Source organism: Falco punctatus (assembly GCF_963210335.1).
Source record: "Falco punctatus genome assembly, chromosome: 5".
Lineage (NCBI taxonomy): Eukaryota > Metazoa > Chordata > Aves > Falconiformes > Falconidae > Falco > Falco punctatus.
The window spans coordinates 55306642-55334603 of record NC_137584.1 but is presented as its reverse complement, the minus strand read 5'-3'; the positions used below and the strand labels follow the sequence as shown (position 1 = coordinate 55334603).

General features: G+C 40.6%; 2 long non-coding RNA genes across 2 annotated transcripts in view; one reads left to right on the top strand and one right to left on the bottom strand.

Annotated features, from left to right (window-relative positions):
• LOC308064999 overlaps positions 1-27962 on the bottom strand; it is a 97690-nt gene that overhangs the window by 30519 nt on the left and 39209 nt on the right. The window contains exon 1 of the long non-coding RNA XR_013928617.1: positions 17096-27962. This exon is cut by the window's right edge and continues 39209 nt beyond it. This is a non-coding gene — a long non-coding RNA (uncharacterized lncRNA). The remainder of the gene's footprint in view (positions 1-17095) is intronic.
• LOC308064998 lies at positions 322-19191 on the top strand. The gene is made up of 2 exons (XR_013928616.1): positions 322-10520; positions 13393-19191. It is a non-coding gene; the product is annotated as an uncharacterized lncRNA (long non-coding RNA).

Genomic DNA, 27962 nt, shown 5'->3' with positions numbered 1-27962 from the left:
AGTTGATCATTAAAAACAGATTTGCCGAGGCTTAAGAAGCAGGCATCCTTTACATGAATGTTAATTCTCAATAAACATGCTTTTAACAATCAGTTGGCTCACTCTGTATGTATAGCAGGGAATTCAAGTCACAGAAGGTTTGTAAGATGCTTACTTTAAAGTACTATCATTCCCCTGCTTATACTGTACTTTCTTCTCTAATTAAATGGAAACCCAATTATTACATAGATTTAAGACACTTTTCTAATTCGGCTTTTGCCAGATCTCCTCTTTACAGAAGTTAATTTCAGACAGATTTCACCAGTTTAATTTCACCAGAAAAAAAAGTTTGTCAGAAAGAAAAAGCACACCTCTTCAGTTCATACAAAGAATTGTTGGATGCAAATAGATTCGTATTTTCTGAAAGATATAGTTCTGCCCTGAGCCTAGTGACAATTGATTCAGGCCTGAAGGGTTCAGAATGGTCTCTCCAAAGACTGGAAGTGGATCAAAATTCATCTAGTGTCCTGTTACAGAGAAAATATTATAATGCAGATTCATTCAAAGATCCACATACCTCTGCAGCCATTTAAATTTTTTCAAAACAAAAAGCCTTGCTCCAAATTCTCTTAAACTTTGAAGACAAAAGGAGGTTAAAAATCCAGATCTCAATTGTATAGCTCAGTTGATCTCCTCTGTTATCAAAGGCATGGGTGAAAAGTGCTTTCAGGGAGAAACCCTGTAAAAACAATTGAAGTAATTTTAAAATTCAGCAAAACTTGCTATTCTAGCTTAATTTAACTTTGAGTTCTTGCCTTTATTTCAACATACAATTCAAATCAAATTAAGGTTTGATACCGTAAAGAATGAAGCAGACACAGACACTAAGCAGAACAAACCTCCTCTCATTCTAATTCCAGTCATTTTGTGAGATGGAGGATATTGAGTTTTTCCTGTTCATTCTGATATCAATGCATCATCCATGCAGCGTTGGTCATTTTTGTCTCAATTAGTCATACTTTTTCTGAAATATTTATGTTAAGCTATATATTCAGCCATACGTTTATTATTTTAAATATATTTATGTATTGACACCTTGAAAATATGTTGAAAATTTGAATGTTATTTTTTTTAAAAAATATAGCTTTTTTTTTTTTTTTCCTGGCAAGTGTAAGTAAGGCCTTAAATTCCTTCTCTACCCAACTATATCTCTAACCAGAGAGGCGATCATTGCTTGTCTTCTCTGAGCTCTTCTGTGCCTTCTTCACACGTATTCGATATAGAATTAACTGGTTTTGTTTTCAGATCTTTTGATGACATTAGATATACAAATATCTTTGTACATATGCCTTCTTATCCTTGTAGGATGGCAATGCTGTTTCCTTCTACACGCTGTTTATTCTGTTAAAGACCCGTATGGAGGAGGAAAGGAGTCTGCAGAGCCAACGTGTGAGTTGACCCAACACTGTTTGATATAATCCATCCATCTATACTGCCTGTAAAATCTGTTAACAAATGGTAGAAAAATGCCTAAAGGGTTAGAGAAAAGCTTTCTGAGAGTTGGAAGACTTATTGCAGAGAAATGACAGAACCTGTAGCTTTTGCAAGGCCAGGGAATGAAATCCAGGCAGCAAGGATTTTGCCAATGATGCTGGCAGGTCAGGCCTGGTCAGGTGAGGTGCAGGGCCCTTACTTTCAGCAAACCTTTGAGTATCAATGGCTCTAAAGAAGAGTATTTTGTTTCTTTTGGGGAAGGTAAGAACTTTTCACAGCTGAATAATCTGCAGGAAATGGGGCTAGAGAAGAAAAAAACCCACCTTTTCCTTAGACCATTTGTAAGGATCTGTGGTTATGGTGCAGACCAAGGAAAGGACATAAAATTGTTTGCCTATAGGTACACAATTTGCCTGTCAGTTTTACTACAAGGGATCACAGGCTTAGCCAGTAGTAAACTGGCTCTGCTTTGTCTTTCTTCCTTTCTCTTTCTTTTCCTCCCAGAATAGCTCAGACCTGAGATTCTCCAAGCCACAGTTACTTCACAGGGCTTTTTTCTATCCAAGCCCGTGGGTGAAACGACAGGTGCACCACGAGGTTAAGAATAAGCCTCTGGGTGAAATGCTAATGGTCAGGCTGCTGACCCACTTTGCACAGCTGGCAGGCCCATGCTTTCCTCTAAGGGTGCCCCTGCTACAGAGGTTTGGGCTCCCAGAGCGGTGTGTGTGCACAGCTGCTCACAGGAATTGGAGGAATAGACTTTTGTTGTAAGCAAGTTGTCCTGTTAGTCCCGAATCCAAGACTGACCTTTTCTTTTCGGGTGGATGCTGAAACTGGGTGGGCCTTGGCCTTTAGCAAATGGACATTTGGTTGTGAACAGGGCTCATGTGATGATATTAATGATTGGTGATTAGTACAAGGAAATAACAGGCACATGGCCTGTTCTATAGGGGGTCATCAAGCTAGCCAAGGTAGCTGTATTTCAAGAAAATGCCTAATAACCTGAAGGCTTTCTAATACCATTAGAAGTTTTATATTCTGGAGTAAGGTAATCAAATCTCATGCTTCGGGGCACACGCTGATCTCTGCAGGAACCAGGAAGGCATTTCACCCCACGAGAGCTTTATGCAGTTGTCTGGGTGGTTTCCATCTTTTCCCAAAGCAATGGTGAATGGAGGCTGTTGGAGGCAGAATGCTGAACTGCATGGAGTGACCCCCCCATATCTGTGTCCCCATGTAGCTCTTTAAGGAGTAAAGATTTTGAATCCTATAGAAATGAATGCATTATGACAGGAAAGCTCCAGCAAAATGCCTTCAAAGTGAAACCCTGGGCCAGCTTTCAGTCTCTATTAGGTAGGTACAGTGCTCATTGAATCCGGTCCCAGAACAGAGAACAATACTTGGCAAGCTCCTTCTAGTGAGGAAAAATGATTAATGCCTCGTGTCAAGTGCTCGTACAATGGTGTGGCACTTGTACACAGTGTCTTTTCTCTTCTTAGGTAGCATGCTAGTGACTGCATGAAAGCAAAGCAGAGTGTTCACAGCATCAAGTTTTTTATTCTCCAACTCCTAACACACTGTCATGCCAACCAGCTTCTCTGAATGCCCATCTGATAGAATCTGTGCCCTGATTTGGCTGCCTTCTGCTCCTCTTCTCCTTTTAATTGTCTCTGTGGCTTTTTCTCTTCCTTTTTTTTTTTTTTTGTTTCCTTTTCATTTTATTCTGCCCAGCTGAAGGAAATGATTTGTCAGTTGTTATTGAAATTTTTACTTTGATCTGACTAATGTAGAATATTTTAATCCAGCACAGAATATGATGCTGCCACTTTGTCATTGCCAAACTGTTGAGTTTTTTTTTTTTCTCACGGGAACATTTCTATACACATATATATGTACTTAACTGTAACAAGGACAAAGGCAAATTCCTCCAGCAAGGCAACTTTTGCCATCAGTTCAAGCCAAGACTTCTCACTTTTTTCTGGCTGGAACACAATGTTTAAGTTTATTTTTCTCATCATGTCACAGTCAATGTCCTTTTTGACCCCACAGTCAGTACTTTTTCCTAGAGATAACCTTGTAAAATTTGTGATGGTGCAGCCAAGGAAGACTTTTGAAATGCTGCATCTCAAACACTGGTATCTAGAAAAGTAATTGGCTCCTCAGTCACTTTGTCAGTTTAAACACCAAAACTACTCAAGATTTGGCAAAATGAAAGCTAATCCTCTATCTGAGAGAAGATGACAAAGTAGAGAAATTAATCTGTCATTTCTTTTTTATTTACTAGTTAAAAAGGGGAAAAATCCTGTCCTCTGTCCAGTGGAGCATACAGAAGTAGTAAATGAGTAGGTACAAATATAATGCAGACCATAACAGTGTTACCTTTGTCATTCAACATAGAAAGAGAGGAACAAGGCAAAATAGTTCACAGAAAGTACTACTACCGGAGAAAAGCCTCCAGCTTTCATTCTTCTTGGGATTATCCTTTCTCCTTGAATACAGAGTATCGCTGCATTTTGGGATCTACCCAGACATGCTGGGGCACATAATGTCTCAAAACTATACACCTTTGAGGAGAAGCAGGAAAACAAGGAGTGACAGCATGTTTCACATGGTGGTCCCTTGTACCTATTTCTCCAAAAGAGGCCAAGGATGGTTTGATTCTGATTTACACATCCTTGTGAAATTTTTTTACTTCTAAAAATGTCATAATCTCCTTGTTCTTCCCTAGGGTTTGATGCAGATGGCAAACTTGAGAAGAAGTCTTAAGGACATGAGGACTATGGGTTAAAAGAAGTGGTATGGGGAATGGAAAGTGATTGACCTGAAGTGGCAGAAGGCTGAAGCTGTGATTTGTGATGCAAGAGGAAAAAATTAGAAGGGACAGAGGTTTAAATGGTCTTGGAAAAAAGGACAAGATTTTTTACTGTCATGCAGGAAAAGAAGGAAATCCAGTAGAGAGATGAAAGAATATGATCAGAACTTTTTGTTAAGGGTTTTGCTTTTTGTGAACCAGAATGCTGCAATACTGAAAAGCAATGGAAGCAGAGATTATGACAAGCACAGCTGCAGAACACAGCGGCAAACAGCTTCTAGAGGATGCTTTATATGCTCCACAGCTTCAGCAGAAGGCCACCATACACTCAGCAAGAGACAGTTACAGTCATCTGTGATCATCAGCCAGTCAGACACAACTCTCCTGGGCACGGTGAGAGGGGATGCACAGCTTGCAGATTTGTTGATGGGTTTAAAGGTAGGAGGAACAGAGTATCTGGGCAGGGAGAGGAGAACACAGGAGGGAGATGTGAGAAGGTGAGCCTCTTCCACCTAGTGTGATTAAGGAGCCAGCTTTGTTGCCATTGCAACATCACTTACAAAACACGAGCCCAATCCCTAATGAGCTTAACTTTAAAAATAAGAGAAAGCCTTCTTGCCTCAGAGTACTTGTTATGTGCTCAGAATGTGCTGTTCTCTTTCCAAAAGCTTTTCATCTTAAAGTGAGTTTTTGCCAACCAGTCTGAGACAGAGTTCTGTGAAACAGTGTGTCAAAAGAACAAGACTGTGTGCCATTCAACTTTAATAAGTCATGGGAGAAGATATTGTTTAGATTTGCAGAGTTTATACTCTCAGATTTATAACTATAAGTAATTAAAAGGAAGCAAGCCATCTTGGGCCTTCCTATGCTGTAGCTCTTACAGGGCCCAGTGTCCTGCATCTGGCAAGGTTCAAGGGTCTGTGTCCTTTTTGAAAGGGAAGGAATTAATTGCGTTGGCTACTCCTTGCTAGCAATGCAGGTAGCTCTGTGGGCAGAGTTCATGGGGTCTCCAGGCTGCTTAGGGAAAAAGGAGAACATTGCTAAACTTTTTCCATCTTGCAAAGCAGATTTTTTGGTCTGTTGCCATCACAATGACTCCAGTATTTTGGACCCTTGTGTAAAACTTCGGATCCCAAAGATCTGAGCTGGTGAGTGAGTGTACAGAGCTACAGCAGAGCTGAGGTTCCACTTTGCCTTTGGGAGGCAGATGTGACAAGAAGCTGGGAGCAGGCTGGGGAGAGCTGCGAAGGTGGCAGATCTCCCTAGGATTCTGGGCTGGCTTGTGAAATGCACCAGGCAGGATCCTGGAGTCCTTGTCCACATAGACACCAAGGGCAAAAGGAGAGGCAGGACAGAGATTTGGGAGGCTGTCTAGGCACCTTAAAAACAACAAGGCTCACATGGCAGTGCTCTCTGAAAGTTTTAAAGTACTCTGCGCAGGGCTAGAGAGAGAAGCCAAAAGGCAGAGTTTAAATGTCCAGCAGAAAAGATGGTAGATGAGCAGGGACTCAGGATCATATAAATGGGAGGGAGATCCTCTGTTATACAGGAGATATAAACAGACATACGGGCTTTGTGTAGTCGTTAAAGAAAACAAACTTCTAACACTTAAAACAAGAAGGTTGTGAATGAGCTTTTAAAATGATGAACGTTAAAGGGAGCTGATGGGTATGGAAGAGCTTATGTTTTGACACTATTCTTCAGTTATGGATTCTGTATCCAAACAGGAGACAGATCAGTAGTCACATAAGAAATGGAAAACTGTCATCTAGAGTGCTAGGAACAAAATGAGTGGTATGTGTGCTTTCGGAGGATTGCAAGAAGTCTAATAAAGATGAGAAAACTGGAGTACACAGGCCTTCACAAAAATATTGACACTGGGTATGCCAGGGCCTGGGTGGAAGAAAGATCACCACAGTACATAGTGGTATAAAATATACCCAAAAATATAGTGAATTCTTCTGGCACTGCAGTAATATTAGAGGTTATTAAGGACTTATCATAAAGGTAGATTAACAAATTAATTGCCTGGGTGAGTAAGACCAAGTATGTACAGGCTGAAATTCCAGGCCTAAATAGGAAGAAAAATAAATCATCAGCTGAAAAATAAATCATCAGCTGTCTGATGAAGTAAGCAACAGTGAGTGCCATCCTAGGGAGCAGGAAATGGAGTGCAGGTAAGAAGGTAAGGAAATTTGAATAAAACAGGGAACAGCATTACAGGCTTGTTTGCCCACACCTGGAAAGCTGCATGCTACTCTAATCCTGTCACCTGAAAAAGGGTGTATGAGAACTGGAAAGAGTTCAGAGAAGAGCAACAGGGATGGCTGGACATACAGAATGCCTTCTGCATGACAAAAAAATTAAGTGAACTAAGATTTTTCAACCTGGGAAAGAGATGGCTCAGGCTGATGCAGTAGAGGTCTATTAACTCATGAGTTGCATAGAGAGAGTAAGTAGTGGTGGGTGTAATTTAAATATCCCTTCCAACAGTAAAACTACAGGACATCAAATGATGTTAGTAACAGCCATATTTGGGGAGGGGTGGGGTGGGAGGAGGTTACTAACACAGTTGTAGTAGTCCAAGCCAACCTAAGTTCAAAGGGAGACTGGATGAGTTCAGAGAAATTTGTTGAGAATTTTTAAACACACTGAAATCATATCTGCTTCAAGATGCCACTGAGATAGAAATATTCAGAGGCTATGACAGTAAAATGGGGAAACATCGTGCACGCCTGCTTTATTTTTAGTATGTTCCCTCAGCATTTGCTTGAAGACATTACTGGAGATAATCCGTTCCTGTGGTCTGATCCACTGCAAGCTCTTATGTTGTTATGTGAGAGTATTTATTCAGATCAGTGGTGGCCAGAGGACTTCCAGACTGGGCCTGACCTGTATCTCCTGATGGGGCTTAGGCCTGGGCTGGGTTCTTGTCAAGACATAGAGGAAAGCTTTGATGGCAAAGCTGGCATATGAAATCTCATGCCCACTGCCTTCCCGGTGTTGCAGCGATTGCCTCCTGTCAGTGCCAAGGCAGCTCTCCCTGGAGCAATCCATCCAGTGGTCCAGGGTGGAAATGCAACTTTTTCAGGAAAGGCAAAACCCACCCTCACCGTTTCAGTACAGAGTTTACAGGGGAACCCCAAAAAAGTTGCCCTGGTTTATCTGGGAGGACAGTTGGCCTTAGCCCTTGGGTGACATTAACCACCTGAAAGCAGTAAAGGGGAGTGGGAAATGAAAGTCTTTGCTGAGAGAAGGTAAGAACAACTGCACCCTTCAGTGCCTTGACATAATTGTGACATTGTGCTCTTATCATAGCAATAAAATAATCTGGACTAAAAAATGCGCCTTTGTTTTATAGTACCTTTTTTACACCCCCGGTATTTCATTCCTCTTAGGCAGAAAGCAACACACCCAAAACAGTTGAGTTGCCTCAGCCAAGGGCATGACAAGGACATGAACAGGTGTTGGTTGCTTTTTGCTGCCTGACAAAACATAATGTGGACCCACTTTCCAGGAAATGAAGGAGCCATAGGGTTTGGGAATGTTTTTTTTTTCAAAAGTTCCGTTTTTTCATTTAGGCACTGACAGAACTGGCTATGTGCATGGGTCTGACTCTAAGAGATGATCCTTGCAACAGGTTTTTAAGAAGCTTAATTACAATATAAACACTAAGGCAACAAACAGGAAACAATGGGAACTTAAGAAAATTTCTGCTTTTTGTAGCCTGAATTCCAACCATGTTCCTCATAAAAAAGCAAACTGATGAGGAAACAGAACAGGAGGACACACTCATGAGAGGTATTGTGACGTACAACTCAACTGCTATATCCACTGCACAATGATTTAGGTCTTGTCAAAGGTTTGTGTTGTGTTTGTCGCCCACTGTTTGAGCTTTCCATATGGTTACATGTGTAGGTATAGTCACCGGACCTGTGTACTCAAGTAGGCATGAATATTCATTGCCAGATTTTTTGTTTTATCTTAAGGGGATAATATAGTTAGAAGTGAAAATATGTCATCTGAGATTTTTTCGGTCATTCTAACTGGAAAAGCCAGGGGCAGCACACGCTACACACTTTTATCCAGATTATAGTAAATTCAGATAAAACTACAAAAGGACTCTAAATGTTTAAGAGCTGCTCTATAGCTGAACATATGTGCTAAAGCACAGTGGAAAAAATAGTAACAAAAGTGTCAGGTGTCTAGAGCAGTTTAAATACAGCAGACCAAGACTGTCTGGCTGCTGATGCATAGTCCTGCCAGCTGGCTTGGGAGATTTGGGTACCAGCAAAGCACTTGGGCTCAGAGCCACACACCTCAAACTGATGGTATCAGAGCAGAGGATGATTTATTTTTGTTAAGTCCTGAATGTGGATGTTTGCACAGTCATTTAAACAACGTAAGTACTACACCTGCAGAGGCACGTTCATTTCCTTTGGCAAATTTGGGATAATAATTAGGAACTGTGCCAAAACTACTTAAAATTCAAGGGGACCACTGAGAAAAAAAAACCCAAACAGGTTTAAATTAAAAGTTGGGAGTACAACATCAAAAGAAAGACAGGCTGCCAATAGTTCGCAAGGTGAAAAAGTCCTCACCACAAAGGAAAAGCAGGTAGTATCATCATGACAGGAAAAAAAAAAAAATCTATTTCATGTCAAATATTCTTCTTCAGAAAAGAAATAAAATAAGTGATAGAATGAAAAGAAATATTAACACATAAAGTGAAGGCTCCTTTAGTCAAGGTCATGGAGGCTTCCTTATTAGGGTTTACATCATTGGACCACTAGGCTGCTAGACTTCTGGGTGAGACCAGTGCACATTGACAGTTAGTGCCTTTGCCAGTCAGAATAGAAAAAGGGCTAAGCTGTCCTGTGGGACCCCTTTGTCACAGATGATCCACTACCAGGAAGAGTGTATGGTTTTGGCTGGCATATTCTTCCCCAAGCACTGCTGCCAGCTCTGTCTCCACGCTCTGGGGAAGACAGGACCCATTATGAGCAGATAAACAACAACAAAAAGAACAAAGTGAATACTTCTGCCCCCTCCAGGTTCATTAAAAACGGTTCACAGTCTTGCTTCTTGCTCAGAGTATTTCAGAAAGCCTCTTTACTGTCTTCCTACAGTGATGATCCCAACACCTTAGCCACAATAATGCGTTACGTCACAGATAGCTTTACTGAAGGCAACGAAACCTTTAACACCCTACATATGTAATTTAAACTGGTTTACTGGCAGGAATAGTCTGTGTCTATTCTAATAAGCTCTTTCAGCCTGCAAAACAGAAGACTTGCATGCAAAGTACCTGCTGGGAATGACACCAGCAATGTTCAGGCCCCAGACCATGTCTAGGAATTGTCTGGAGGTGCGGGCTGGCAGGGACTTAAAGCGTGGCTTGCATCCCTCCTACAGGGAACTGTATAGACAATTGCATTTCAGTGCTTGGGACTGTTCCTGGGCACTGTATGGCTTACTAGCATAGACATAATCTCATTTTCTAAAGTGGCGGAGTCCAGAGAGCTTATCAATTCCAGGATCTGGATATATGTCCACTTGCCTCCCAACCATGTTCTGATGAAGATGATCTCATGCCTTAACTGCTCTGAGAAGATTTGGATACAGAAGTGAAGAAGGGTGACTGTCCAGACAACTGTGGGACCAGAGCACTCTGGCACACATTTAATCATTGGTCCACACCCACTCCAATATGATAAGGCATTTCCTCATTTTATGAGTGTCCTAGAATATGGACCTACATAATAATGTTTGTGACAACAGGACTCAGTCTGCATCTATTTTGCTTCTGTCCCTTTTCTATGGAAAATAGCTATGTTTGCCCTTGAATTCCTTCCAGAGCACTATCTGGGCATGAACTGTTCTGTAATTAAACCGAACTATTTCAGCTCACAGGAATAACTGAGTGCAATTTATCTGAGAGAAATTATGTATGTGATCCCTATGGAAGCCTGGAAAGACTTTATCAGCATGTCAGAGTAATTTCACAGCTTAAGTAGAGAGTCCTAGAATAAACTCCACGGTCTTCTTGAAGTGCTGTGTGTTACTAAGAGCTTTGATATACTATTTGCATTGCATGTGGTTAAAAATACCCTGTATGGACACAAAGAATATTGTATTGCTAACTGCACACTGAGAAAATACATGAGAGTTATATCTTGAGACCAGCAACAAGACTGCTGCTCAGGCTGAGAGCTGCAGAACTGCTCAACTTATGGTAAGTGGAGCTTCATCTTCTGTTGCATTCATGACGTGTTTCACACTGCTAGAGACTAATGGTGTTAGAAGAGGTCAGAAGGGGTTTTGAACCTCAGAACATCTGTCCATCAAGACCCACTTCTGGTGTCATGACCCCACTTCCAATTATACTGCCAAGCTTGTGTATAAAAGTGAGGTTGTGACCCTTGTTTAGGAACTAGTGGCTTAAAATAAGCTCTGGGAAGAAGGAATAAAAAAAGTTTGCAGGGCAGTGTATACTTGGAATGCATGTCAAGTGTAGGGTACTTTCCAAAGAAAGAAGACTAGGGTGAGGTCATGCAAACATGCAATGCATTGTATTTCTATTTAGGTCACTCTTTTTCTCCATAAAAGGGGAAGAGCTAACCATTCTCAAGACAGAGAGAATCATAGCAGCTACACAGGTTCTGCAGTATTAGGTGATTTAGAACCCTGTCCTGCCTTTGAATTGCCAAAGTGCAGAAGTTACATACCTAGAAGTAAATAGCAAGATTTTCCATTGGAAACTGGGAGTTCACTTGTCAGAAATCAGGATAGAGTGTATGCTACTTTAGCTGAGGGTATTAGTCGGTCATAAGATGACTATGAAACACAGGCAGGATCGACTAGTCCTGAACAACACCCACATCATCCTAAGAATTATCAGATACAAGGTTTCTAGTATAGCCTGGAGATGTTCTCCATAAAAGGGGAAGAGCTAACCATTCTCAAGACAGAGAGAATCATAGCAGCTACACAGGTTCTGCAGACCCTGGAGATGGATCCCTGTAGCATCACTGGGGATTTTACCTCTGGTACCTGGTGTGTTTTCTCCAGCAAGGTGAATTTAAACAAAACATGTGCAGAGAGGATGATTGAAATGGTCAGTGGATGAGAGTCCTGTCTTAAAAGACAGAGACTGAGAAGGACTGGCTTGTGTAGCCTAGCACAGCGAAAGAAAGGACAGGATTGCACTCCCTAAGTACATTGATGGGTGAAGGAAAGCAGGGGAAGGAACTATCTGAGCTTAAAGACCTTGTTGCATGGGAAAAGAATGTTGTTGGTTTGTGGTTTTTTTTTAATATGACTATGAATCACCCTCAGTTAGAAAGTGAAAGAACTGGCAGTACTACAAAATTTTGGCAGAGATATGATGGGCAAGAAACCTAAGTGGTTTTAAGACACAGCTTGCTGAATGGGATTATATAGGAAGATGTATGCAGTATCATGAAACAAGGAATGATATGGACATTAAGTAGGTGACGTTCCTAGTTCACAGGGACAAGAAGAATTATCCTTCTGCCAGTAGCGCACATTGGGTATGGTACATAGCCCAAAGTTTTCCTTAGCCTCACACTGGAACATTTACAGACAACTAAGGTGGAGCTAGGTCTGCTGCTATATAGTAGATTTGTCTCAAAGTGGATTGTTTTCCAGATAGGAAGCCAACATTTTGCATTGCTCAGTGTCATATTATCACTCATAATTATATGAAATTCATCGCACTCTATGGTGTTTACAACTTTCAAATGTGGGTAGTCATTTATAATAGCATTCTTACAGTGTTAAGCAGTGTCTTCCCATCCCATTTGCTTCTTTCATGTTATGTGAAACAAATGTGATTTTCCTCAGTTCTTAACTGTTTTAATTCTGTATATTCTTTTCATCATCAATTAAGCTGTTTTTCCTGAAAAGGTCACATAGATTTCCAAGTAAATGCTTATTCCTTTTTCTCCCACTATGATTAAGATGGAAATTTGATGAGGTTTACAAAAGGGATTAAATGGTGACAGACACTGCAGCCTACCTCGCATATTTTACTGACTTTTCAAAACAGATTTACTCCCGAGAAAGGAGAGACAAATCACACTCAAATTCTTTGTAGGCAATGCAGGCCTGTTGTTCATGCAATACAGTTATGCAACAGAGAGCAGGCAACACTCAAAGTTCCAACAATCCACAACTGTAATGAAGTCCAGGTCCTGACTGAAGTCTGATCACTGGGGTTCCAGTCCGTCAGCTTTTTTTTTATATATATATATAATCAATAAAGGCAACTCTCCCACAAATATGAATAGACCTGTGGTGTGTATGCCTGTCATCTCTGTGCCTTATCTCTTTCCTTTGCTCTGTATATCTTAGTTCCCTTCTTTTTATGGGTCTTACTCCATGCTTTTGGTTTTCACATGTTATCTACTGCATGCCAAAGCTCTGGCTGGTCAGCAGAACCCTTGGTGCTCTCACTTACATGTATTTAAGGAAGAGCATCAGCTGCTGGGGGTGGTGGACACTTGGAGGGTGACACTGCTGAGGAGGTGGCTGGAGGGGCACCTTTGGGAGAAGGTGCTCTGTGTTAGAGGAGAAACCTCTGAGGGACTGCAGCTGTGGGTAACCCACACCAGAGCAATGTTAGCCCTGACAGAGTGCAGCCAAGGCTAACCCACACTGGAATAGGGGTGTCTCTGCAGTACTGCAACCATGGATGATCCACCCTGGCTCAGGGATGCCCCTGAGGGACTGTCACCAAGGATGACCCATGCCAGAGCAGAGACACCCCTAGGGGACTGCATCCCATAGATAGATGACAGAATAGAGAATTCATTTTTACAGTCCTGAGAAACCTTCCCTGACCACCGAGACCTGTCAAAGACAAATTGCAAGGACCTTTGTGGTGACCCCACCCGGCTCCCTCAGCATTCATGAGTGTAACCCATTAGGTCCCATGGAGTTTTTTGTCCAGTTTGTTTAAAACCTTCTGGGACACCTTTTCCTACTTTGACCTCTTGTATGCACCCTTTTTATGTTTGAGATAAAATTTGAGATTGTTCATCCATGCAGGCCTTCAGTCACCTTTGCTTGATTTCCTCTTTCAGGAATGACCATTCTTGAGCTTGGAGTATGTGATCCTGGAAAACCGGTAAGAAGCACCAGGGTGGCTGAAGAAAACCAGTAAGAAGCACAGTGGAGCAGAAAGAAGCCACTGAGCACAGAACAACAGGCAGAAGCTGTTATGCACACAATCTAACTTCCTGAGCCACCCACTGCTTCGCCATAGGAACTGGGATGGACTGAGTGTATCCCACAGCAAGAAGAGAACTTGAGACTAAGAAGTAAGGAGGATAGGTGCTTAACTTCAGGTGAGCCTGAGGGAGGAGGAAAAAGGATGTGTACTTAAGTGTTTAATTGTTTATGTTCTCTCTTTCCTTTTTTCTCAGTACCTGGATCAGTGACCAGAATTTCTGTTAATTGGTAATTCATTAGATTAAGTAAAATTGCTTAGTTTTTGCCTGTGACACTTACAAGTACAATAGTCAAGCTTTCGTTTCATGGCACCATGGCGACCATTTGGCATATGCTGCTTCAATAATGTAGAGATGCATTAAAATCTATGGAAGTTACAGATAAAACTCACATTAAAAGTCTTTACACTATGAGTACCCTAAAGAGAATTTTGTTATACAGTAGGGGAACGTCAGCCAAGTTGTTGAGCCTACAGCAAGCTTTGACTACATTAATACAATAATGAGTTAAAGCTGATTAACTTTGTTGCATGACATACGCTGGTTTGAGTTTAGTGCTGGACTTCTGTAGTTGCTCAGCTTACAAACTACATCTGGTTTATGTCTGTTTTGGAGCCATGGAGCAGACACACAAAGGACTGCACCAATCTCTAGATATTGTCTACTGGGTATGTCTCTACTATGCTTTGAGCATGAACTGCTGCACATTCACAGTGTGAAGTACAATTCTGCTCTCATCTGACTGTGGAACAGCTTCTGAACATGTTGCAGAGAATCCTTGGACACAGACTCTTTGTGAAGGCTCAGACACATAGCTATAGATAGTATCAGTGTGCTGCCACCATGTTTTTGTCTGTCCTGGTAGGCTCATTGCATGGCTGACATTGTGCAGACAAGGCAGCGGAGGGTTGTCTCAGGAAAGACTCCTTTATATTGTGCTAGTGGGACAAATAGATGAGATTTGGAAGTACTCTGAGTTGTCCTTGTAAAAGCACAGGCTCCCAAATCTGGAAAGCAAGTGTCCTACATTGAGGTCAGGTCTGGGAACTGTAGAATAAAGGGGTTTTATGGGTAGGACTAGAATCTTTGTTTTGTTAATGTGTATGTTTAAAAAATGCAAATTCTTAGATTAAAAAAACCAACAAAAAACACAACAAAGGAACAGGTACATGAGATGCAAGTCTTTCTTCTAATACTGTTTCTGAACATTTATTGTGAGGTGCATAACAAGCTGAAAACCCCAAAAAGGGCATGGTTGACCAGAGTTTCCCTCTACTATGTGGCCAAGAGCAGATATATACGGAGACATCCAGAATATCCATTAAAAAGAGTATTCTGGCAGACCCTTATGAGCAAAGTATTAGACAACATGTCCATGTCAGCATGTTGTACTGTCAAGAGAGGATTAATTCTCTGCTTAGCATCCTAAAATTATAGAAGTCAGTGGGAACCAGAGTAACACTAGGAGTGGGCCAATCTCTTCCCTGCTCTCAGAGAAAAGTCAGTTAGCAACCCAGGAACACCCCTGTTCCTTTTGGCTGCTTCTTTTGCCTTTTTGGCCTTTTTTTCCCCAGGTGCAGGGGAGGATGAGAACTTGCTGAGCTGGTTTTGAGATTTTAAAAATGTGAAGAAAGGGAAATTAGACCCTGGCTGTGGTTTAAATTGAAATGGAGATCAAAGTCCAACACTTTCAAGCATAAAGGGTGTGTATACATTTTGGGAGCAGCTTTCTAAGTTTGATGTGTCAGCCTGCCTGTGTAATTTTACCATACCTACCCCAGATTCCTGTCTGCAGTTACGTTTATTTTAGAAAATGTCTCTGTTGGTATCAAAAAATCAAAACAAAAATTTTCTCATTCTAGCACAGTTATTAGTAAAATCAGGACAAGAATTCTGCTTCTGAAAAACAAAGGTCTGCTAGCTGCTACACTAACACTAAGCTACTTCATCCCTTGTTACTCTCTGAACTCTTAAGTGGACCCCCTGGTTTTTTTGTGGGTTTTTTTCTCTCACTAATACAAAGCAGCATGTGAAACCAAAGGCACTGTAGAAGGCTCGGTAGCTTCAAGAGGTATCAGGTGACCTCTGTTTACAACAACAGGTGGGCATGAAGTGCCAATGTGTGCTCCTAATCCTCATGCTGAGGCTACTGCACTGTCCCATGGCTCCTACTTGAAGCAGAAGATCTGCTAGGTGCTACTTCAGGTGTATGGGGAAGAATATTTCTTGTTGCTGTCTTGTTTGTATATAGGTTAGTTATCTGTGATTAAGAGATCTCTTTTGCTTAGTGTCTATTTCCTCTGAAACTGAGCTGAATTTGAAACAAGAGCAGTCTTTTGCAGGTACTGTTGAGATCAAGAAAGAGTTCTGGGGTATTAATGGAAGAAAATACATCTCCAACATTATTTTTTTTAGTATCTGAAGGGGATGGTTTGTTATAGCAAGGAATTCAGAAAGCACTGAAAACTACAGAGTAATCTAGAAAATACTATAGTAAAGTCCTGTTTTACAGAACCCTGGGCAATGGTATTACTTTGTCCTGAATTCTCCACTTATAGCAAGTAAGTTATTGCACTAAGTTTCCTTCTGGAAAGCTTTCTCTTGTGGGTAGGTGTCTGCCAAACTCCCCTGAAGACAGGGACTGACCTGTGTGTTCTCAAAGTTTATAATCTTGGGGGTTGCAAGTCTTTCAGATACTTTGGCATTTACTTTGCCAAAACAAGCTGAGAAATATCACTCTAAAAATAGCTTTGCCTTTTGGCCCTATACATGCTTTAGGTAAGACATTCCTAAAGCTTAAAATAATGAATATTTAAAAAAAAAAAAATTATCTTGCAGAACCAAACTGCAAAGCTGAAAAGGATCATCATTCTTTTTCATTTTTTATTAATCTTTACTCCTTTTAATGTCAAATCCTGACTACGTTTTTGTTTATATATAATGGTTTGGGTGGGTTTTTTTTCTTGTTTTAATTTTGTTGTAGTCCTAAGATCATGGATGATAAAGAATGAATAGAACTTCTACTTGGGAACTCTGAATAAAGCAGGATCAGTTCAAGTTAGGTGCTTACTGTATGGAGAAATGAAAGCATAGATATAATCTCTCTACAAAGTGACAATAGTCACATTAATTTACGTCCCCTGCTCAAAAGTAAAAAACCCTGGCCCATTACCACTCATGGTTGAGCTGAACTGGCAAGAGAAATCTGATGCTTTGCTTTGTTGGAAGTACCTGCTGAAACATTAAGTACTTTCTACCACACAAGCAGAATGAATGTTCAATTATTTGACAAAAATGTTTTTGCCTGGGAGTATTCTGTCATCTCTCTTGTTATGACATTGAGTCTGTAAAGATCCGCTTGTGATACATGTGCGCTATGCATGTTTTACAAGTTATGAACTCTGAACTCTGAACAAAGAGGTGAGTTGATTTGTCAGCTGAACAAGCCTGCGAATAAAACAGTGGGTCAAAATCTACAAAAAGGTTTAAGACTGTAACTCCTTTCTAGGAACCAGTGTTCCCCCTGAAATAAATGGAAGGATAGGAACCCAAATACCTATGTAGATCTTGGTCTCTGTCTTCTTGATCCTTGTACAGTGCCTTGTCTTAATAGATTCTCTTTATGTGATCATCTCCATGTTTCCTGAAGTCCTGATTTACAGCTATTTCAAGAGTCACCAAGAATGAAGATAATTATTTCTGGGCTGTGGTTACCGAGATCCCACATTGGTAATATGATGTCTAACACACCTTGCAGTTTATATGGGAGGAGGTCCATCAATACACTGGCTTTAAAGGTGCCCTTGGACTGGTCCTTATGTGAACTTGACTGCCTGTCAGGAGCATGAGTGCATAGTTTTGGTAAGCTTGGGTAGTTCCTTTAAAGGCTTGCAAAAGGGAAAGGTCTCATTTCAGCACATTTTTACCAGTGACATAATCTCCTCTTAATATTTTTGCATATAAAACATTGTGTCATTTACCAGGTCAAACTCACTCCCAAAGAATGTATGCGTCTGACTCTAGGAGAGAGGATGTTAAAAAAAAATATCATTGTCGCCATTCAGCATCTTTCCTGGGTGTCTCATTCTGTAGCTGATCCACATTCTTTCCCAGTGAGCGAAAACATGATAAGGCACTAATGTCTATTTATAACTGGCAGGGAGAAATACTTGCTTAGTGATGCAGTACTCAGCAAAGGGAAAATGGAGGAAAAGCAGCCCTGTTCCTAACTGTTTGCCGTGAGTTCTGCTGTTGGTTACTCCTCTGTGCTGAGATCCTTACTCTTCTTTGGAGGGCACCACATGTGACTTGGCCTTTGAGAGCAAAATAAAACAATGTATTCAGGACTGCACAAAATGAGTCACCATGAAACCATGTGTGCTTTTCATCTCCTCGTATTTTTCATGTTTGATTTTCATTTCTCTGCAAATGACTATTTATACGATGGTAGTATTTAGAGGCCCTGATCCAAACTGAAGTCTTCATTGCTAGGCTGTGTGCAAGCACGTGGTGAGAGACAGGCTTTGCCCTTAAAAGTCAGTGATCAAAGTGACCCTGACAACTAAAAGATAGGATGGGAAATGGATATAATGTGACTTTCCAAAAACTACACCACAGATCAATCATTTGGTAGACAGAAGAACCATTTATTTTTCATCTTCTCCCTCCAAACAGTTAACAATGAGGTAGAAAGTAAAACAGACATCAACAGGGGAGAATTCAGCTTCAGTGAATCACTCTGGTCATTGCTTGGTATACCTTCATTCATTGCCTTGTGCTGGATGACAGAAAGAGGGACCTTGGATCTGTTTTTTACAGATGTCCTCACTACAGTGGTATGAAAATGGCAACTTTCCAGCCTTGCCAATTTGGTGACTCTTCTATTTTCAGTTGAAATGTCCCACATTGAATATATATGGCATCAGAAATAAGTCTTCATTGGCTGAGAGGTAGCCTCCATACAGAACAGCTTAACTTTTAGCATCCTGTTCAGCTGCAACTGTGTGAGAGCCAACAAGGAATATACTTCTTGTCAGCCTCGACAGCCAGGGTGCCTGTTTTCTAACCTGGCAGGGAGTGGATGGGTAAATTTATTCCCTTTCTAAGAGATGGGCAAATTTGAATATTAGGAGAGGAATATTAAGACAGACAGCACAGATTTACCAAATTTCCAGTGAACATAGATATTTTTCTTTCAGTGACGTCTGTATCCATATTGTTTCACTAGTGAGAACAAAAAACAAAACCAAGGCACAGCTTCACACACACAAGGCTCTTCCTGGATGTCATGTCATGATGTTGTCCAGTGTGCTGATAATCAATTATGTAAAAGATTTGAACGATATGATCTAAATAAGACCAATCATGTTCTAAAGACATTAGAGTTCTACTGGAATTGCTTTAAAATGTATTGCCTATATCAATGGTTAACTCCTTTTTTGAAGAGTTTGGTAGGTTGATCTTATAATTCCCTACAAACTTAGTCAAACTGTACTCTTTTCTGTAAGAAGTTTTTGAGTTTTCATCCTGGGCTTACTTAGAAAAAGCCAGTCTCTGCATGCACCTGTAAACATTGCAACTAGAAAATTGTGAGGAAACTACTGCCATACTTAATTAATTAATTAATTTATAACATTTGTTATATAGTTGAAATATATATATATATATATATATATAGCATTTGTTATATAGTTGAAAACTAAGCTGAGTTATGAATAATACTGCTCTGGAGATTTAATCATGTGACTGACAAAAGAGAAACATCCTGAATGCCTGAACCAATTGTAATGGAAAAGTGAGCTATAAAACCCCTGCCTAGTACTTTTGCTAATAATACATATTTGAGGTAATGTCTACATTGTGCCTAGGAGTGATAATCACAGACTACCAACACAAGATGGGGTATACTAGGGGGTGAGATCAAAAGGGGTTCACGCTACACAAATTTATGGTCTCTTTGAAGGAAGATGACAGAGCTGGATACCATCAGAAGATTGGTTACAGGTATGTTCAGTGATCTTGGCAGAGTCAACCCTCTGGTAGCCTAACTTTCGTTGCGATTTTTCCAGTGTCTTGTCAAAAGAGAGATTTCAGTAGGAATTTGAAGGAAACCAGTAAAATGTCTTTCCTTTCGAGACCTCATTTGAAAATTCAATTATGTGAAGTTAAGTGACTGCAAAAAGTGGAAGTCAGCTATCAGTATAAGTGAAATAGTAGGGGAGATAGGAACTGGCTGGTGAGAAGCCTTTTTTTTCTCTGATGTGAAAGACTAAAGAAACACAGTTTAAGTTGCAAGGAGAAAGGTGACAGTAGTCAAAGAGATGGACTAGGAAAATGATTGTTGCAATAACTTTCTAAATGGCTAGGAGAAGGGAAACCCTGTATTAATAAAAGCAGAGGGAAAAATGGATATATAAGGTGAAATGGTTAGGCAGCACATCTATCTGATGGTACAGCAGCTTTTCACATCCTTTTCCTGCAGAAGTGAGAGAGCTTAACACCGAGGAACTGCCCTGTGGGACAAGTGGTCCCTCGCAACCAGGACTTGAAAAATAGGGCTTTTTTTGCCAAAATTCTTTGGCTGTGAGAAGCACCTTCCAATTTGTTCCCTATAAAATAAACCTGATTCTTCTGTTGAATCTCTCTGGGTGGAAATCACAGGGAAAATATTCATTTGTGCTCTCTTTTCCCTTACTGCAGGATAAGTGTCCAGGAAAAGGTCATGACATGGGCATAGGGGATGGATGACAGAGCTCTCCCTGCAGTGTCTGAAGTGGCCAGAGACTGTCCTGGCTTGTGAAAATTCCCCAGCAGTGAATCTCTCTGCCTGGTGTATGTCTATTTTGCATAATGTAAGATGAACGAAACATGCTAGACGATTTGGCCTTGAGATGCTATAATCATGAACGAACTGCCCAGAACAAAAATGTTTAAAGACACAAACCTCACAGTCCTCCTTTACTTTTGATTTTCCTTTCCCCATGCTGAATCCATTAATTGAGATATTTTGAACCATGGCTTAAGGAAGGCCTTAACTCTGCGGGTACTGACTGTTACCAGTTCATACAATCACTCCATGGGTGGCAGTTAAAAAAATACTCTGAGGTGGACCGCAGGAGAATCCCATTTTCCTTGTCTAATTCTGTGGGTACAGGGTGGAATTTTCTTTTCCACACTCACTTATATTAATGAAGCAGGCCAGGCTGTAACAGATAACTGATGTCACCACAGTTTGGAAAGTACACACTTAAATGAAAATATAATGCAGCCTTCTCCCAAATTGTAAAACTGGACAGCCTGCAACCATCTGGCACTCAACCTCTAAATGAACATTTGTAGGGACAATGTTGTTCTTTCTGTAAGAGTACCACCCTCTAACAGTGATCATCACACAAAACTCGTTTTCAAGTTGAGCTTTATTCAACTTTCAAAGTGCATGTGAAAAAATAAATGCTATTTCCAGTGCAAGCCAAAATAGTCGCAACTATTACATCCTTAAATCACACCCTATGCCTGCCTGTGTTAGTACTGGCAACAGTAAATACCGTGCATCTCAGCCCCAGTAATACATTATGAGCAAGATTAAATATGTTGTAGACTTTAGGGGGGGAAAAAAAGTGTGGAGAGGTTGAAATCAATGCACAGTGGAGCTGCATGCCTATTACATTTCCTCTGAGCTGGCTTTGATGGTCCAGGTGAGGACCCCTACTTTAGGTATAAAAACTACTTCTTTCTAGTGACAGCTTGAGGTCAACTCCACTAATAAGTACTTCCAGTCTAAAAAATCTTGGTGGCAACTGTCAGTTTTTCTGTTCAAGGCAAGCAAAGCTGCTAATTTCATCAAAACTGAACCACAGTAGGAAATAATTAGAAATTCCTTCATGAAAACAGTATTTGTTGACAGACATGATATCACTCCTTCTCAGCCTTGTCATGTAATAACTCACAGTAGTAATATGGAATATCTGAGACAATGTGTTTGGTTATATGAGAAACATTTAGTTTTTCACTTATAGACTTACAATGCAGATCTGAAGAGGCAGAATCATCCAGAGAGTCAGTGGATAAGAGTCACAACTGAGGATATGCAAGTCCAGCTTAAATTCTGACCTTGGATCAACTGAGAAACCTGAAAGTCTTCTCTTAACACTTGGTTTTGCTGCCCCATGGTGTGACAGAACTGGTGGTGGGCAGTTCCTGCTCAGAAGATTTTCCTTTCCAGCTTTCTAAAGGTGTTTCAGTTAGTGCTGACATGTGACGGAACTGGCTGGGAAACCTTACGCGAGGATTGCTTTTACATCTATTGCTGCTCGGTAAGAAGAAGTCAAGCATGTGCCTAGTCTGAAATATGTGCTTAACCATCGATGGAAATGGAACATAGTCACATGATAAGTGTTCATCTGAATAAAGCCATTTCTTTGAAAGGGTAGTCAAGATAACTGCTCAGAGCAGCCTCCTGCATTTAAAACTGTCTAAATTTTTTCTAAGCCCAGAAAGACTAATTTCTGTCATGATTACAGCTGGGCAGAGAAAAACTCAGTTGCAACATTAGTTCCTGTGTTATCTGGTGACCAGTCAGAAGGGAAAAGACCTTGGCCATTTGGAAAACTTTCTGGCAGAAGCCAAGAAGGCTGCCTGCACGTCTTCCATGCTCCCCTGCCTGCTTGGCTTCTTGTGCTTTGGTGGCTTTTCTGCCGACAGTTCAGTTTTACAAAGAATTTCTAACTAGGTTATACTCACATTTGGAAATGGCAAAGTCCTCTGTGGGAAAGAATTGCTGTTCCTCCTCCACACCACTTTCTGGTTACTTAAATTTCTGTAATTTATATGAGTTCATGAGACTATGATTTTCTAATGTAGGGTTGAATGAGAAGATAGATACTTTTAAAACTATTTCACCTTATAGTCAGTCACCTTGTGGATTATGGAAGGCAGCTTGCATGCCAGTACAGATAGAATAGGAAGTGATAACTAGGTAAGTGTGCCTTAAAAAGATGATAGTCTATGGACATAATACAGATTGAATTTTGTTTTGCTGAGTAAGACAATTAATGTCAGTCATGTGTGACACGTAATTCTTTCTGCAGGGTCTTTCCAAAGAAAGGCTATGCTTTCACTACACAGTGAAATCTGATTTCAGAAAGTATTCAGCTGTGCAGACAAAGCATGCCCTGTTTTGGGTGCTTTTCCAGACTGCAGTAAATCTCTGGGGAACCACTCTTAATCTTAATTTTGAAATACTTTTAATAAAGTTGTTCTAAGTGCCTAGCAGAATAGGCTGACATTCAGTGTATTTTTCAAGAATCTGATGCACCTGGAATTTTTCCTTCATGGTACATCATGGTTAGAATTTTTTGCTAAGTGTCAAAGAAAATCCAGCCTTTTTGACCATATTTTAATGTGTCCAAAGAAAGGCTTTTTCTTCTTATAAAATAACTTTCTCTGGCAATATCTTTCCCATTTCTCTATAGAGGAAATTGCAGCATTATGAAGAAAACATGCCAGAAATCAAGGGTGAGAAAACAGTAGTGCACCAAAGTACTGAGAAGTAAATAGTGTGGTAGTCAAAAAGTCTGCACTTCACTCTACGGGTAAAAAGATCCCTGTTTAGTCTGTGGCTTTGTGTTTGATTGTGGGCTAGTGTCTCACTGAGAAGTTGACACAGACATGTTTTCATATCTTGATTATTTTCCTGAGACTTTTGTACTACCATCTTTACTTTCTTGAGGAAAATGGACAGATTATCCTTTTGTGTACAGGATCAGTAGGATAGTTACTCTCTGTCCATATGTAACTCTCCCTTGCAAAGCCAAGCATAGGAGTAATAGAGAATCTTCCAGAAATGACAGAGGCTTTTTAAGGCTATCCTGAACAGTACAGAATAAACATAAGTTTTGATCAGCTCATCCTTTCCTCACATTTACCTTTGTATATGAAAGCATTTCGGCCTCTAAAACTTTATGGTTGTCACTTTATCTGTGGAAGGCAGCACCCTAGACTGGGCATCGCCACAGACATTTCATATTGTCAAATGAGAGCTTTGGTTTGGCATAGGAATACAGGCAAAAAAAACAAACCAAAACAAAACACCCCCCCCCAAAAAAAAACCAAAAAAACAACCCAACCAGAAAGTAGCTGTCAAACAAGCAAAGGTAATGCAACTCTACTCCGTTTTCAGCTGTTAGTATGGAGGAAAATATTTTCCTGTTCTGGATGGATTATTCTGTATTTCAGCACTTTTAGTTCCTTTTTTGCTGCTTAGAAGTCTTTGCTTGAATAGCAACTTGACAAATAGAAACCTGTGTGAAAAGACCATATTTCATTCTGGCTTCGAATCAGACTTGTTCTGCAGAAGTTTATTTTCATGTCTGAAATGCATTTCCTATTGTTTTTGACAAGGGTGGGAACTAGATCTGGCTACCTTTGTCCATCAGGCTTGTATTACATGGCTTGGTTAATTTACTGTATGTTTTTAACATTTATTCATTTTTAAAATTCAAGGACAGGGTGAGGAAACAGGAGTTGTACACTCTGGTGAGCTGTAGTTAACTACAGAATTTATACCTCTGCCATTCCTTTGTTGTATCTTTTGCTTTAGGGATCTGACAGCCAGATTTTGCAATAACATTTAGAATTTCCTTTGCACTTCCAATAGGACAATGTTTTCCTGCACCTAAGAAAGCAATTCTGGAAAGACAGAACAGGCTCCAGTTCATCTTCAGGATTTCAGCCATCATTTAAAACAAACACATTGAAGGACAAATACCCAAATTATTTGAAAACTACAACAGTGAGCATTGTAATGCCTTGTTTTTAAACATCGAGGTTCACTGTGGATTGTGTGCCAGTTGTCACACAGGGTGGAGGACAAGCACCATCCCATGCAGGGAGTGCCTTAGTCAGCATCATCAGTAAGCAGCCAACAGGCTGACAGAAGGGACCTGCTGTGTGCTATGGCAATTTTTCAAAAGAAAATGTTTATTTTCACTGCTTTTTGTGTCAATATAGTACTGCATTAGGTATGATCTTTGCATATCCTTTTGGTCAGCGAAAAGGAAGGTCTGCTTTGTGGATACTTGTTGTAACTATGTGTGCGTTAGGCATCAAGTTCATAGGATCATGGGGTAGTTCAGGTTGGAAGGGATTTCTGGCATGTGAAGAAGCAAATTTAGACACACAGGAAACTTTAAAGTCATGAAAAGATACACATATGGGATTTACTTTATGCCAGGGTTGGATGATAGCTAAACTGAGATTTCCAGGACCATATTTCTATGATTTTGTTACCCAAAATCAGCCTAAGGTTTTACTTTGTCCAAGGATGGTCTCTTAGTTTGAGGACACTGGGGTCCATGACCAGCAGAAATTTAGAAACCTCAGTATAGTCTTTGTCATTCTGTCAAAATGGTGACATGCAATGACAGCTGAAGAAACTACAAACTTTAGACAAACTTATGACATTTAAATGTTATAGCAACTTTCCACAGAAACTTCTTTGTTTTTTTTTAATTAAAACGTAAATGTGTCAGGCATTCTTGTGTAGCCTTGTGCCTACATGGTAGCCCCCAGTGGGAATTTTGCTGCTTACTCTCAAGCTTGCAGGCACAAGACTGCAGCTAGGACTGATCGTGAAAATATAAAAAGTGCTTTAACATGCAACAGTAATATTTTCTGTCTTCAAATGTAAAAAACAAACAAACAAACAAAAGCATCTTGTTGGTTTTATATTAATGATGTATAACTTATACTGTTCTTGCTTTGTATGATGTTGTTTTCTCAAACTTCTCTTTCATTATGTGAGTGCATATGTGTGTGCAAACACTTGGACTGCAAATACAGAATGAACCAGCAGTTCTGTAATGTGAATTGTCTCATTAATTTGTAGGATGCTAACTTTAGTTCTTCCTTCTAATACTTTAAATGTCCTTTGCTAAAGATTTTAACGCTCAGAAGACTATATAGGTGCTAATTGCTTTCAAAAAATTTGGAAAATCTTGCATTAGGAGACAGGTATTTCACTCAGCAGACATGAAGAGCTCTAAAAGCACAGAAAACAGGTAGAAAATTAGTGCTTCAGAAGAACAGTCATATTAGCGGAGTATTTTGCCTGACTTAGGCAAAGGAAGTTAATGATTTCCTAAAAATACTCTTCAAAATCAGAATACTTGCACAGAAAGCTAGAAGTGAACTTACAGCTTTGGTATGTGGCACGCCTTTGAAATTCTCTCTGTTTGATCTGACAGGTACCATTATTACAGAACATGGTCTTTAGTCCAAATGACAATCACTTAATCAAAATTACACTGGGAAATGTTTATGTATCCATCATATTTTACACAGTAATAATAGGCAATATGGAGAAAGATATCCTGCAAAAGTATCATTGCATTGTAGCTGGGTAGACTCTTCCAGGACAACTTGAAAACGCATGACAGCACACAACTAAACACACCAGCTGAGCAAGGGGCAGTGGTCCCTGGGAAGCTTTCCTCTTGTGCTTTTATCGTATACAAGCAAAATTCCCCACAAAGATATCCTAAGTGTGTGCTCCAGTCCCTATCTACACATACTACTTCACAGAAAGGATGTGTGTCTCAGGGGTATTCAAATCTATGTGCTGTAAACATGCCTGCAAGGATGAGGAACAAAAACTTCCATTAAACAAGCTGCCTTTAGGAGCTCTGTCAGAGCTGTAGCCAAGCAGAACCACACCATAGCCAGTGGTTAATGCCTTTTTGCAGTGAAGTAACATTAAGACTTTCAGTGAGTGTTTTTTAATGGAAGGATGAACTGTGGACACTGTTTTAATCCAATCATATCAAAAGATTAGAAGAGTCACAGTCACAACACTTTTTCTGACAACGTATCCTCTTTCTTTATGGGAAAATAAGCCCCGCTGTTCATTTTTGTGCCATGGCTTTGAGGTTTACCATGTTGTGATTCAGACTGGGTGGCAATTCTCTCCTGACCTCATCGTAAGAAAGAAAAAGGAATGTCAGCATTGTAGATAAATAAATCTCCAGGCTTCCCCTGGGTCCGAGGGAAGAACTGAAAGATGAGCTGTATATTTATTTATATGGCTTTTCTGCACTGCATTAAGCAGAGAGATATTGGCACTTGCACGAAGGGAGTCAGTGACAGGTCTGGAAGCAATCTAGCTGTGGTCAATTCTTAACTGCTCTCTTCAGAGGAGTCCTGCCCATTCTGGCACCCAAGCAAAATTGTTTAGACATACTTATAGTCATTCCCATCTCCATCTATGTTTAAAGTCTGATTCAGCACCTCAATTCTACTCATAACTGGACATTCAAAAGGTTTTGGTCATGAAGTTCACAGTTAAAAGCAAATTAAAAAGAAAAGCTTCTACAGGAATGAATAGTACCATAGCCATCTCCTTATACCGATGCTAATGGAAGAGAGGTGAATAACACAGGAAAGAATTAGTAGTAGTTGCAAGTTACTCTTCACAGGCATGTTTAGTAGATTTACCTTTATGCAGAATCATAAAATCATAGAATCATTTAGGTTGGAAAAGATGGTTGAGACCATCATGCATAACCATTAATCCGGGACTGCACAGTCCACCACTAAAACCGTGTCCCTCAGCACCGCATCTACGCGTCTTTTAAACACCTCCAGGCACGGTGATTCCACCACCTCCCTGGGCAGCCTGTTCCAATGCTTGACCACCCTTTCTGTGAAGAAATTTTCCTGAACCTCCCCTGGTGCAACTAGAGGCCGTTTCCTCTTGTCCTGGCGCTAGTTATCTGGGAGAAGAGACCCACCCCCACCTGCCTACAACCTCCTTACAGGCAGCTGTAGAGAGCAATAAGGTCGCCCCTGAGCCTCCTCCTCTCCAGGCTGAAGAACCCCAGCGCCCTCAGCCGCTCCTCAGAAGACTTGTGCTCCAGACCCTTCGGCAGCTTCGTTGTTCTTCTGTGGACACACTCGGGTACCTCTGCGTCCCTCTTGCAGTGAGGACCCCAAAACTGAACACAGGATTCAAAGTGTGGCCTCACCAGTGCCGAGTACAGGGGGATAATCACTTTCCTAGTCGTGCTGGCCACACTATTTCAGATACAAGCCAGGATGCTGTTGGCCTTCTTGGCCACCTGGGCACACTGCGGGATCATATTCAGCCAGCTGTCGACCAACATCCCCAGGTCCTTTGCTGGAGGACAGCTTTCCAGCCACCCTTCCCCAGGCCTGTAGCATTGCCTGGGGTTGTTGTGACCCAGTTGTTGGACCCGGCACTTCTCCTTGTTGAACCTCATAGTGACATAGTTGTTTGTAGAGAGGGACAGGAGGAAAAGCAGGCCTCAGGGTAAATATTTTTTTAATGTACTCTAGGCACAGATATCTAGCTGAGAAACACTTGTACAATAAATGATATTCTGTTATTGTGGCGCTCGAAAAGAACTTCT